We start from the raw sequence: 12,968 nt of genomic DNA, 5'->3' as shown, positions 1-12,968 counted from the left end.
GTATGTCAGGGGAAGCGGTCTTTCTATGTGTCTCAGTGCAATGTCACTGCCTTTTCCCCCTTGGAGCTGTAATTCTGGTGGACAGATCATCACGTTGGATACTATCTGGACGCTGGGAAATGGCTTTTTCTGGGTGTATGTAGAGAATATTTTTTCTCTCAGTGCTGATTGGGAATAAATGAAGGCAGATAAAGAACATAATTTAGAGGCCAGCTGGTGTGGCTTGGTGGTTGAGCATCAAACTCTGAACCAGGAAGTCCCAGGTTCAATTCCCGGTCAGGGGACATGCTCAGGTTGTGGGTTCGATCCCAAGTGTAGGGAGTGCAGGAGGCAGCCGATCGATGATTCTCTCTCATGATTGATGTTTCTGTATCTCTCTCCCTCTTCCTTCCTCTTTGAAATCAATAAAAATATATATATTTTTTAAAAAAACATAATTTAGAGATAAATAAGAGTAGGCCAAGAAAGGATTTTTAAAGTTGTAAATGATATTGCAAATATAGAGAGAAAATTTAAACAAACTTGAGACATGGGAATTATGAACTTGAGTCAATGGAAAAATAAAATTTTACACCAGCACATGGAGATGCGTGTTTTCCCCCATTTGCTGCCGAGACATCATTTTGTTCAATGCATCGGATTGTTAACCTGCGGGCTTTGAAACATCCGACTCCGGCCAGAACAGCAGCTATATCAACAGCAGCGGTAACACCACAGGCTCTTTTGAAGCCTTCCTCAGGATTTTGAAGAATTTAAAAGCTAACAAAAAATCAATTTCCTGGATATGGAGGGCAGTTCTGTAAGTCACTTTGTTCTCACCTGGGGGAATGGATTTAGTTGTAGAAGTTTTAAATAACTCATCTGAGCAGGAAGGATAGATTAGATCATATGAAGGAACATTTCAGAGATTAAATATGTCTCCTTTGTGACCTCTTTTTTCACTTCTGCACAGATATACCAGAGGGTCACTTCGTGGTCGGGATAGCAGGAGTATTCTCAGGCCCCAGATTTAGTTAGAAAGGTAAATAAAGCGCCTCTTTATTGTCAAGTAAGTTAGAATGCACCAGTGCAGCGGTTCTCAACCTGTGGGTCGCGACCCCTCTGGCGGTCGAACGACCCGTTCACAGGGGTCGCCTAAGACCATCCTGCATATCAGATATTTATATTACGATTCATAACAGTAGCAACATTACAGTTATGAAGTAGCAATGAAAATAATTTTATGGAGGGGTCACAACATGAGGAATTGCATTTAAAGGGCCAGAAGGTTGAGAACCCCTGCACCAGTGCTTGTTAACTTCAGTCCATTAGAATGATTTTGGTGATTGCTATTGCTTCTTTAGATACACGTCTATTTTGAGAGCAATGGTCAGTCAAGGTCCCTCCCCGCAGTCTAGCTCATGAAAGCCAATTTATCTTTTATACTTGTCAACTGTTATGTGACTTGTTAGATGGTGAGGTGAGATAATTAATGAAAAGCCACTTCTATCTGATATAGTTTTATTTTACCTTCTGTGAAATTTTTGGATTATATAACTGTAACTTTTTAGGTATCTTTTAAAATATTACACTAGTAATGAGATGATACCAGGAATTTGCTTTAAAATACTCAAGCACAGAAAAGTGGCAGATAGATGAAATAATATTAGAAACATGTTGGTAATAGCTGTTAAAACTAAGTAATAAAAATTTTGAACTTCATTATACTATTCTATCAACTTTTGAGTATGTGTAAAATTTTCCTTCTTAGTTGAAATTTTCTTATAGCAATGTTTTTCCACATCAAATATTTGGTTCCCCTGAAATACTTATTCAGATAGCAAGAGTCAGAATAAATACTTAGTTTGTTTCTTTTATACATTAATTTTCAGAGTATTGCCTTGTTTTCTAAGTATACTTTTTGGTGAGGGGTGAATTTTTTGTTTCTTATGTTAGTATTGTTACTTGGAATTAATATATATATATAAATTTTGTTTTATTGCTTAAAATATTACAAAGAGTAGTACATATGTCTCCTTTTTTTCCCCTTGACCTTTCCCCGGCCTCTCCTACCCCCTAGTGTCTTGTGTCCATGGGTTATGCTTATATGCATGCATACAAGTCCTTTGGTTGATCTTTTACCCATCCCCACCCCACCCTGAACCCTCCCCGGCCTTCCTGCTGTAGTTTGACAGTCTGTTTGATGCTGCTCTGCCTCTATATCTATTATATACTTGATATATTTTAATCTATTGCAATTCTTATACATTTGGTGCTTAAGTTATCCCATTTCATGCCAGCAGAGTCTCTTCAATTTGGCTCTTGTGTCTTTTTCACATTAGACTTTGGTGGAATTTTTGTCCTTTTGCACACTGAGCTCCTCTAGGGTAATCATGTACATTTCCTGTCCAAGACCTAGAGTGTGTTATGTCTCAGGGCATTTTAACCTGAGCCATGAAGCTATCTGCCTGTCTGGTGGTACTATGCAGTAAGTACACATTGTGATAACATTGGTTAGCAGAAAGTCAATGGGAAGGTTTCTTATTCATTCTTATGGATGGAGATAGGGTGCATTCCACTCACAGATACCACTTATTAGAGCAAGCTCATGCCAGATAGCTATCTGTTGTTAACTTGGTGATGACTTACTTTGGCTTACAAACACATATTCTGCTGAGTTCTGTATATATTAGGGTCAGTGGGCTCAATCTTTGCCCTTCAGATCTTATCAGTGCCCAAATTTGCCCACAATAATTGACTTCCAAGTTACATTGGCTCACATTCTTCCACTCAGTGAGTAAGCTAGAGAGTAAGGTCAAACATCGACATAATCCTCTTCACCAACAAACTTGTCTTGATAACTTTTTTTTGGCATGATCATGATTTCTGAAACTGTACATACTTCCACTGCAAGGGATTTGCACACACAATCTCTTTTTTAAAAAAAAAATATATTTTATTGATTTTTTACAGAGAGGAAGGGAGAGAGATAGAGAGTTAGAAACATCGATGAGAGAGAAACATCGATCAGCTGCCTTCTGCACATCTCCCACTGGGGATGTGCCCGCAACCCAGGTACATGCCCTTGACCGGAATCGAACCTGGGACCTTTTAGTCCGCAGGCCGACGCTCTATCCACTGAGCCAAACTGGTTTCGGCCACACACAATCTCATAGTCTCACTTAATCCTATCTACAGTCCTATGAAGTGAATATTACTGTCCCATTCCATAGGTGAGCACACTGAGGCTTAGAGAGATCTTCTTGCTCCTTTGAGGAGCTGCGAGTCTCACAGAGGACCCTGAATCCAAATAGACACCTTTAATAACTATTTAATGCTTCCTCTATTGCTCAGAAATGCCAGTGATACAAAGAAATATAAGATACAATTTTTCTTCTCAAGATGTTTATTATCCTAATTGAGAAAGATAGGTTATTCATAGGGAAAAAATCAACATAAAGAAGCATATAAAAAACAACAACATGTAATTGTTTCCTTTCCAATCCACTGACCCAGTGCTGTCAGATTAAATTTACTAAAATGTTTTTGCCCTCATTACCCCCTGCTTAAAACTTCAGAGGTTCCCCACTGCCTATAGGAGCAAGTCCAACTTTCTTGAATGGCATTTCAGAGCTTCCAAAATTTGTCCCCTACCTATCTTCTCATGTATGAAATTCCACTGAGAAGCTGGCTTGAGAACTAGTGTCTAAGCCAAAGGGCACGCCTGGTGCTCTAGCTTTTGTGTCCTAGAAATGTTGTCACATAAGGGCTTCCCAGGTTTATTTAGTCCCACCTTTTAAAACATGATCCATAGAAGATGTATAGTAACTTATCTCTCTGACTCCTTCTCTTTCAGAACTCTCCACTGTAAATTGTAAGTCTCATCATTCCCCAAGTGCATCTTTCCGGTTTCTGCCTCTGGGACACGGCTCATGCTACATCCTTGCCTTGATGCCTTCCCTTGACCTGCCTTTCCTTCAGGAGCCCTTGCCATCTTGTACCCTTTCCTGATTTCTTTAGGCCCTTGTTAACATGATGTGATTTGAAATTCCTCCGATGGTACTATCTATATCACTTACCACATATATTCTTAGGTGACCACTTATATGTATTTAAAATTGCATTTGGGCACTTTCTAAGTAAAAAAATAGCAAATGCTCAAAGCGAAAATTAAGGATGTACCAGACACAATGGAAGAAAGTTCATTACTGATAATCTCACAACCCAAGGATAGCCACTGCTAATATTGTGTTGTGTGTGTGCATACATTTTACAGTATTTATAACAACAATGGCATCAGACTGTACCTATGATTTCATACCTTGTTTTTTCTCTTAGCAGAATTTCTCTTGCCAATAATATTCAAACACAATAGGTTTTAAATGTCTTCATAATATCTAATCATACAAATGTTCCTTTGTTTAGTTATTCCAATTTTATATTACTAGATATTTATATTTTTCTGTTATACACTGCAGGAGATATATTTTGGACTTCTTATCTTTTTAATGGGAAGAACTAAGAATATTTGGCAAAAGGTAGACATACCTGGTTCAAAACTACTTCGTAGCTCTATTCCCTTGAGCAATGACATAACCTTTCTAAGCTTACATTTTCTCATCTTTGAAATATTCATTACATCACTGTTATATCAGTCTTGTTGCAAGATAACTGGCACATAAGTTGATAATAAATGTGGGTTATTATGCTTTTTATTTTTTTGCTGCGTGTCTTTTCACCTCTGATCATAGATCACAAATTCCTTAAAGGAAACTCTTTGTCTCATATGACTTGTGATTGTGGTATGCCTGTCTGTCCCAATGTATTGTACACAATTGGTGGTTAACAGCTGTTTGTTAGTAATGACGGCAATGACACCTTAATATTCTCTGAATATTCAAGAAGTTACTCTAAGCCTCATGCAAATCCCAAACTTTTCTTGAGAATTAAAGACTTTAAACATCTCTCTCCTCATCCAAAAGCTAATTTTTGGTACCAATCTTAGTTTTCTAACACTCCAACATTCCCCTGTATTCTTTATATTCCAGCCATTATCATTTTTGATGGTTGGCCCTTGTATGACAGATTGTGTTTAAATAGAAGGCTTTGGGTAGATCTATGCTACCCTCATGTGATGGTATTTCTAGGGCACTAAGGCATGGCCCTGTGAAACACATCTTTGGCTGAGCTAACCAGTTCAAACGCCAGCTTCACAGCAGAATTTCACACATGCAAATGAACCATTGTGATCCTGGTCATGAAAATTCATAGAACAGTGGCTAGTTCAGTGTGGATGACCTGTCAATTTGGCAGCCAATCATTTAGTTAAACATCCAAATTACTGGCCAGTTACTCAGTCTAAAGCTAGTCTTCCTGCCTGTTACTGGGTTCTATGTAATCCTATTAAAAGCAATGACATTCCCTTTGATTTGTGGCAGCTAATGGTGTAGAAGTACCATGCAGGCACAGGACATGTGTCTGGCACAGTTTAAATGTGGGCATTGTGAGAATGGACTATTTGAGTTACTATTGAATTTGTTCTGAAAATACTAAATATCCTCCTTTAAATAACATGCAAAGTATCTTAATTTCATGGATGCCCCTATTTACTATTTTCATCAATTTTAAATGAGAGTTCCTCTAAGGATTGAATCATCATTCTTTGATGTGCAGTAATTGATTTTGTTGAATCTATATTTAATTCCTTGGACCAGCCTGTCCTGCCAGGCAGTCAGACAGAAAGCCATGGGGACTGCTCAGGGCCTGGTAGACCTTGGGATTTGGTTGAAAGTGGCCCATCCGAGGTTTAATTCAGACATAAGGTAGTAGAGTTGATAATCTGGGAAATTAATCTAGAATAGTAATTCCTAATCATAGACTTCTTTGAGAATATTATGAAAACTCTAGACTTGAATTTCAGAAAAAAGTAAAAATAATGTAGCATGAAAGTTCTAAGAGTTCATATAGCTGCCAAAGCCAGGGGTCCAGGGAACCAGGAATCCTAGCTTAAGATTCCTGCTCCGGGTACGGTGGGAAGCAAGTATAAAGAGAGATGGAGAGACTAAAGAGACAGAGAGTAAATAAAGGAGGAGCACAGAGACAGAAAAAGACAAAGAGAGAGAGAGAGAGAGAGAGGCCCAGAGAGGGATAAACAGAGAGGCAGAGAGAGATTAAGAGCTAGGAAGTAGATATGATTCCAGTTCGCTTAGCATAACATAATTTCTCAATATTATGCCCATTAGATTCTAATAAACATTTTATGATGTTCATAATCCTGGGTTCTTCTGGTGAATTAAACCTCTCATATGAAAGATACAACACATCCCACATCTGAAGATTTTTGACACAGTATTGGGAAACTCTACAGGGACAACGATTTTCTTACACTTACATGTTATCATATTTTATTCTTACAACAGCCCTGTTCGTTAGGTAGAAGAGAAACTCTTATATGTATTTTATGTTTAAAGAAATTGAAACAGATGGCTGTATAGACTTTCCTGGAATCATAGCTACAATAAAAATGTGAACTCTAGAAGCCAGGTTTCCCAGCTTTGATTCTGGGTTGAATCTATGTATTTCTGTTGGTAGTAACATTCATCTAGCCCTGACCTAGAGGGCTTAAGGGATGTGCTGAAAATACACTTGGAGTCTATAATACAACGAGGACCTGACCCCTTGCTTTTGTTTAACAAGGGAGAAGTGAGATAGATTTAAAAGCATGTATTCTATGTCTTATATAATTTAGATAGAATGATTAGTTGACGAAAAATTAGGTAGGAGTCAAATCCAATTCTTTTCTCAGACTATGCTTGGAGAGTTTAAAATTCCAAGGAGTATTTCTCAGAAATAGTTTTTATAGGATAATGTATAGTTAGTTGTATACATTCAGTTGGCCTGGTATACTTTACATGGCTCTAAGGAAATATGACAGATGAATTATGCTGCTTCTCAAACTATGATGGAGATCCCTGGGTTAGAATAGTTAATATATACACATAGTCATCCACATACACCTACATCCATAGGATTATATACATGTAAGTATTTATAAAAATATTAAGTCTTAGGATTATTGAAACACTCATTTATAACTTGCATTTTTGGAATTATTTAATTATGCAAGATATCACCATATTCAGTATTTTTTTTTTTTTAGTAATAAACATGTCTAGTCAAAGAAGGCATTAATGAAGCAATTCCCCAAATAAAACAGTCCATGATATCTGAGTTGCAGCAGAGAGAGTGTGGTCTTTGTAGTCTAATCAAGATCACAAGACTTGTTTTGAGCGTCTGTCATCTTTAATTTTACGGCACTTCATTTCAGAGTAGGACTGCCAGGGTCACATGCAATTAAAACACAGGCAAGATTTGTCTTGTGAAATCTTAACATAAAAAGTAATGTGTTACTCCATTTTAACTTTTCTACTGAACTCTGCGAACTCACTAATTACTTTTCCCCCCTCTTGTCACCTTTCTGATATGACATGTATTTTATAGAGGAGATAGAAGTTTGGGATTTTTTTCTATCATGCATATGATTGAGGATAACAAAATTAAACCAGAGAAAAAAGGAATGCATTTTTCAGAAATACATTTTTTAATTTTTTTGAAATATCTGACTACTCCAGCTTCAATTACAAAGAACCTCGTAGATCAAATTCTAGGAAATAACTGTTAATCTGCTTAAGTAGGGCAGGTAGAAGTGTAATATCGGACTGGAGGCTTTAGAGAGGCCAGGATAGTGAACCGGAGTTTACTCTCTGGGGTGTGGGGCGAAGGGGCTTTTATGGGATTGGCTGTGAAAAGCTTTAAAAGCCAGCGCCAATGCGGAGATTTGGAGCGCGAAGAAGGTTGTTCCATCTTAGTGATCAGTAAATTGCGTAGACCCTTATTAACCTTATTGATAAGGAGCTTAGGGAAGTCCCATTCAGGCCGCAATATATTCTCCTTTTTGTTCTCCTGTCCATCTCCCTTGGCAATCCCAGCGCTTTGAATGGAGCGCCTTTATGCTGCACCTCAAAATTCAGCGTGAGTAGCTGCGTCTTTAAGTTCCAGCCGGAGAAGGGAGCGAGGAGCCAGCCGGTGCACAGGGGCTCAGGGCCTATTTCGCCGTGCTGCGGACACCTGGAGAATGTTTGAAAATGTTGTGCTTAAAGAAGCTTTTATATTGCTCCTCTATCCCTGCAGCTGCGGTCTGCAGGGATCAGGGGATTATTTTTGATACCTGTCGAAAAGACTTAAGTCTACACTGATTTTCCATCCCTCACTACTAATTAACCTTATTGTATACAGGAAACAGTCTATTTAATACCTGCATTCTTTCTGTAATGCCAAGTAAAATGAAATCCAGTGTGAAATCTAGTTAGCGTTTGCCTTTTTGAAGTCATTTTTAAGTTTCCAGTTTTAGTGACTGTGACCTCAGAGCTGATGGCTAGAAAAATAGTGAGCTCCCAGCCGTTCGGGCTTCAATTGGAGCCTTCACCCGGCTCCAACCTAGGAGCGGCCTTTCCCCTGGGCCGCGGGGGGCCTGCAGGGCGGACTCTCTGGGCTGGACCACGGCTCCCGGGAGCCTCCCACGCTCACCGCCCGCTGGCGGCCCACGGCGTCCTTCTCTTCACACCCCCACGGGTGGCTCCTCCTCCACCGACTCCGCTTCTCTCCTCTGCAGCTGCACACCTCTGTCCCCTTCCTTCCAATCAGGGAGGCTTGGATCTGACAGAGGGTCACCTCATGGCAACGTTGCGTGGCAGCAATGCCCATAGATGCTGAGGAGAGAACAGGCTCCGAGCCCAGGGTTAAAATGCTAAAGGAAACCCCACTGGTGGATGTTTGCCAGAGAAAAAGCAAAGGTAGGGCCTAGCAATAAAGAGCAGACATTAAACTGTGTAACATGTCACCAAATGATGTGGAAAATCCACACATCTTCAAGTATGCCGCACAATATGGACGTAGAGCACATTTCGTCAGTGCTGTGAGGGCGGTTAGTGCAAGTCCTGTGCTTAGAATGCGAGTGTGTGTGTCTCAGGTACAATTGTCAGCTGCAATGGTGCCGGGGGAAGGGAGGCTATTTCCGATCCAGGCTTTGTATTGGCCACATTTCTTGGCTGCTGGGATGTTCATACAAGGGTCAGAAAGCTATGCTCCCCAGCGTTTATCCGACACATAAATCAGACATTTGCCAGGGCAGGGAGGTGAATGGAAGGTGTTGCTGCGTGTCATGAAGCGTGGACTCTTCCAGACCCAAAGCAGGACATCAGAACCGCACCGTCTCTCTTCTGCTGAGCTTAGGACAGAAGCATTTCTGGGGGACTTAGACTTCAAGAGAGGTAGCTGAAGGGTTTTCTGCCTGACGGTCCTTTATAGGTGGGACGAGGAGTTTGTCCCACCAGTGATTTGAGACTATGCTTAACTTGCTATGACTAGTTGGTAGGAAACCCAATGGTGAATTATATTCATATTTAACGGACCTAATGTTCCGGGTTTTCGTCTTGGTTCACTCATCCAACAAGTGTATACTGAGCACCAACTACGGACATAACATTGCCACCCTCTCTCACTGCTTTCTTCGCACTCTTCTGATTGAATGATGAGTGTTTTATAGAACCCAGATAGGGCTTCACTACGAGTATAAGATAGAAAAAATCAGCTGAAGATGATAGGAAATGGGTGCCTCGTGCATGTGTGTGCATCCTTCTGCCAGGCCTCTCACCAAGACAGCTAGACATCTTCATGTTGACAACACTGCTGCAGGAAATTGTCATCTTTCTGTACAAGATGTTCACTGTATTCTCATTACTTGGGTGATTCAGGATCACTCTCCTGCAGCATGAGCCACAGCGTGTCTCTTTTTCCAATTGTTTTAAAAAGAAAGATGTCTGGGGACTTATTTTTTTCATCTCATATAGAACCCTTAAAGGGCCAGATCTAATCTGAATACAATATTTGGCAGTATGATGTGATAGATGACAGGGCATTGATAAATCTGATCCAACATAGGATAACATCATGTGATACACAGTAGAAACAACCCAAAGAAGTACTTTTAAAGATGTGGGCAAAGAGGCTTCCATTCTGTCCTCTCTATAACGTAGTACAATGTAGGTGAAACATGTGGGAAAATGAAATGGTACATGAATATTAAAATTATAATAGCAAAAACATGACTGCGATTTAGCCATCTACCCCTAACAATAAAGGTTCTTTGTATTTCTTTGGGGAAATATCTAGTATCCCTCTTGTTCTTTTATGAAAATCAGTATGAAAGTAAAACTTTCATCAGGTGTTTTAGCAGGAGAGTAACCAGGTACCCACATATGAAGTATAAATATTTAAGTTGTTATGTTTCTTCAGTTCCTTTTCCTAATCCAGTGAGCAGATGGTATAGTGATTAAGGCAAGGGGCTTTGGAGCCATATTATGTAGATTCAAATACTAACCTGACAGTTACTAACTGCATGAACTTGGGTAATTCCATCATTTCCTCCACCCCCCCTTAGTTTCCTCAAGTATAAATCAAGGATAATAATAATAATACCACCCTCCCCAGAGTTGTGAAGATTAAATAAAACAATGCATATAAAATACAGTTCTTGGCACATAGCAAGCACTCAATACATGTTAGTCAAAATTGGTCTTTCCAGGACTAATTTTTTTGGGTGTTCTTTTGGGTGGCTATAGGCGCAGGATTGCCCAAAGAGAAAGAAGGGAGAAATCAGAGCTGGGGACAATGGAAATTACCTCATGATCATCTGGAAGCAGAAGGTGGTAGCATGCATACTCATCTGACATGGGCATGATTTGATCAAGATATCTTAAGATGGTTACTGACAAATGCCAACTCATTGTCAGAGTACCAGAGTCAACCCCTACCCCAATTCAGCCATTCAGCTGGAAATGGGCCTGCCGTGGGAGCTCTGTGTGACAACAAATGGTCCTTTGCACTTAGTAGTGGTTATTAAGAGGTGGTACATGAAGCTCAGAAGTTCAGTAGGATGATGCTTCATAGAGTTCATTTCCATATCCATTGTCACTGTCTGAATTCAGATCTGCATCAACAATGCTAGATAATACTCTTCCGTCTGGCAATGGTGCCTATAATTTCTCCTTGCTTCAACCGCTACTCCATACAATTGCCCAGGGAATCTTTTCAGCTCTGATAAACGCACTCCCCTGCTAAACAATCTTTAGGGTCTCAAGATTGAGTATGAATTTAATATAAAACTTCCTGGAATGGTGTTTGAGGATTTTTAAAGTCTAGTTCCAGTCTCCCTTTTCACCATCTTTGGAAGATTATAAAGCTAACTGTTAGTCAGTAAGTTAGAAGTCTATCATCTATATCCAGCAGGAACAACGTACAGTTTCATGTTTTAATTTTCTTCACATAATTCCACTAGATAGTCCTAAGAGGCAAGGCTAGTATTATTCTATTTTTATAGATGGGAAAACTGACACCCAGAGAAAGTGGGCAATTTGTACTGGACGTAAACAGCAAGTGCTGCCTGGTTTTCCCTTGTACACATCACTTTTGCTCATTCACATATCTCCACCATTTGCTCACGGGCTACCCTTTGCTAGGGACCGGCCTTTGCAACATGGAAGGTATAACACTTGAGTTCACAGACATGAAGGTGCTTAAGCTGAGCCTGTTCAGATGTGTTTTATCAGGCGCCCTTACAAATCAGGTTTCACACAAGTTTCTGAATTTCTGGCTTCCCATGGAAGGTCTGAAGGTATGGCAAATTGTGCCCACATTCGCACAACATCCACTGGAATGAGTAGAAGCTAACTCTTTTGGCCAGGGGTGAGCTTAAGTCTTTCCGGCTGCTTCCACTTCATGATGCCTTATGCCTGCTCCTCTTAACTCACTAGGTTACCTGCTTGGCCCTAGTAAGCATTTAAGCTTGCAAACCTTGATTTAAAAAAAAAGGGAGAGAGAAATATCCATCTATGTTCTAAAGATAAGGTGAAACCTTTTAATTGAGGAAATAATAAGTGATTATTATGTATGAAGAAAGTCTTGTTGTTCTGTATTAAGACTTCATTTTCCCAGGAGAGAGTTGATATTATTTTGATATTATTTATTTTTGACGTTAGAGCAATTTGACCCAGAATTCTTAGTGACAGTCCTTTTGGATGAAAATCTTTTCAGAACCTTTTAATTAGGAATTGACAGGGTGATTAACTTACAATTCACAAAAAATAAACGTGGAAAGGAGAAGTGCAGGTCAATTTCTGACTGTGTTAAACTGTAAGGACAGCACCACTGGCAAGTGATTGTTCCCTTTTAACTGCTTTTCTAATTTTTCTTAATTGGATCCTTTGTTTTCTAATTGGATAGGGAGAACCATCATATGGCTTTCAGTTATCAGCTCTGGCATGGTGATCCTGTCATATGGCACATGCTAAGTAGTCAGACTCTCAACATATAGGGCAAAATACATACCATTTCCAAGAAGCTTTCTGTGTAAGAGAGGGGCACCCCCTCCCCCATGTCCTGAGCGAGTCCACAGAAGTCCATGCTGACATGGGATGTACTAACCAGCTTGGTTTTCCAGGGAGACTGTTTGTACTTGTGCTTCCATTATCTTAACGTAATAATTTCTGAAAATATTTGCTCATCATTATATAGAAATGCTCCTAAGAGTACAAGCTTATCATTTTATTCCTAGAAATTGTGTATGTGTACACACATGTACATACACACAAACATACAAATGCATACCCAAGAAAATGCCAGGGGCCTCAAAGCAATTTGTTTCTTCTGCCCTCTGCTGAATTTAGATTCTTTTTCTAAAAAAGTTTCACCACGGGTTTCTCATTTTACAGCTTCCATTGGATTTCTTTTGCCTACAGGATTAAATCTAAATATTTTATTATGACCTATATCTGACCCCAACATTTTTCCTCAGTTCCATCCTCCAAAATGGCCAGGCCTGCACTACAACCTCTGTTCACGGAACTATAACTGTCCCTTGGAGACAGGGGTCT

The sequence above is a fragment of the Myotis davidii genome, unplaced genomic scaffold (genome assembly GCF_000327345.1).
Source record: "Myotis davidii unplaced genomic scaffold, ASM32734v1 scaffold560, whole genome shotgun sequence".
Taxonomy (NCBI): Eukaryota; Metazoa; Chordata; class Mammalia; order Chiroptera; family Vespertilionidae; genus Myotis; species Myotis davidii.
This window is presented reverse-complemented; position numbering follows the sequence as displayed.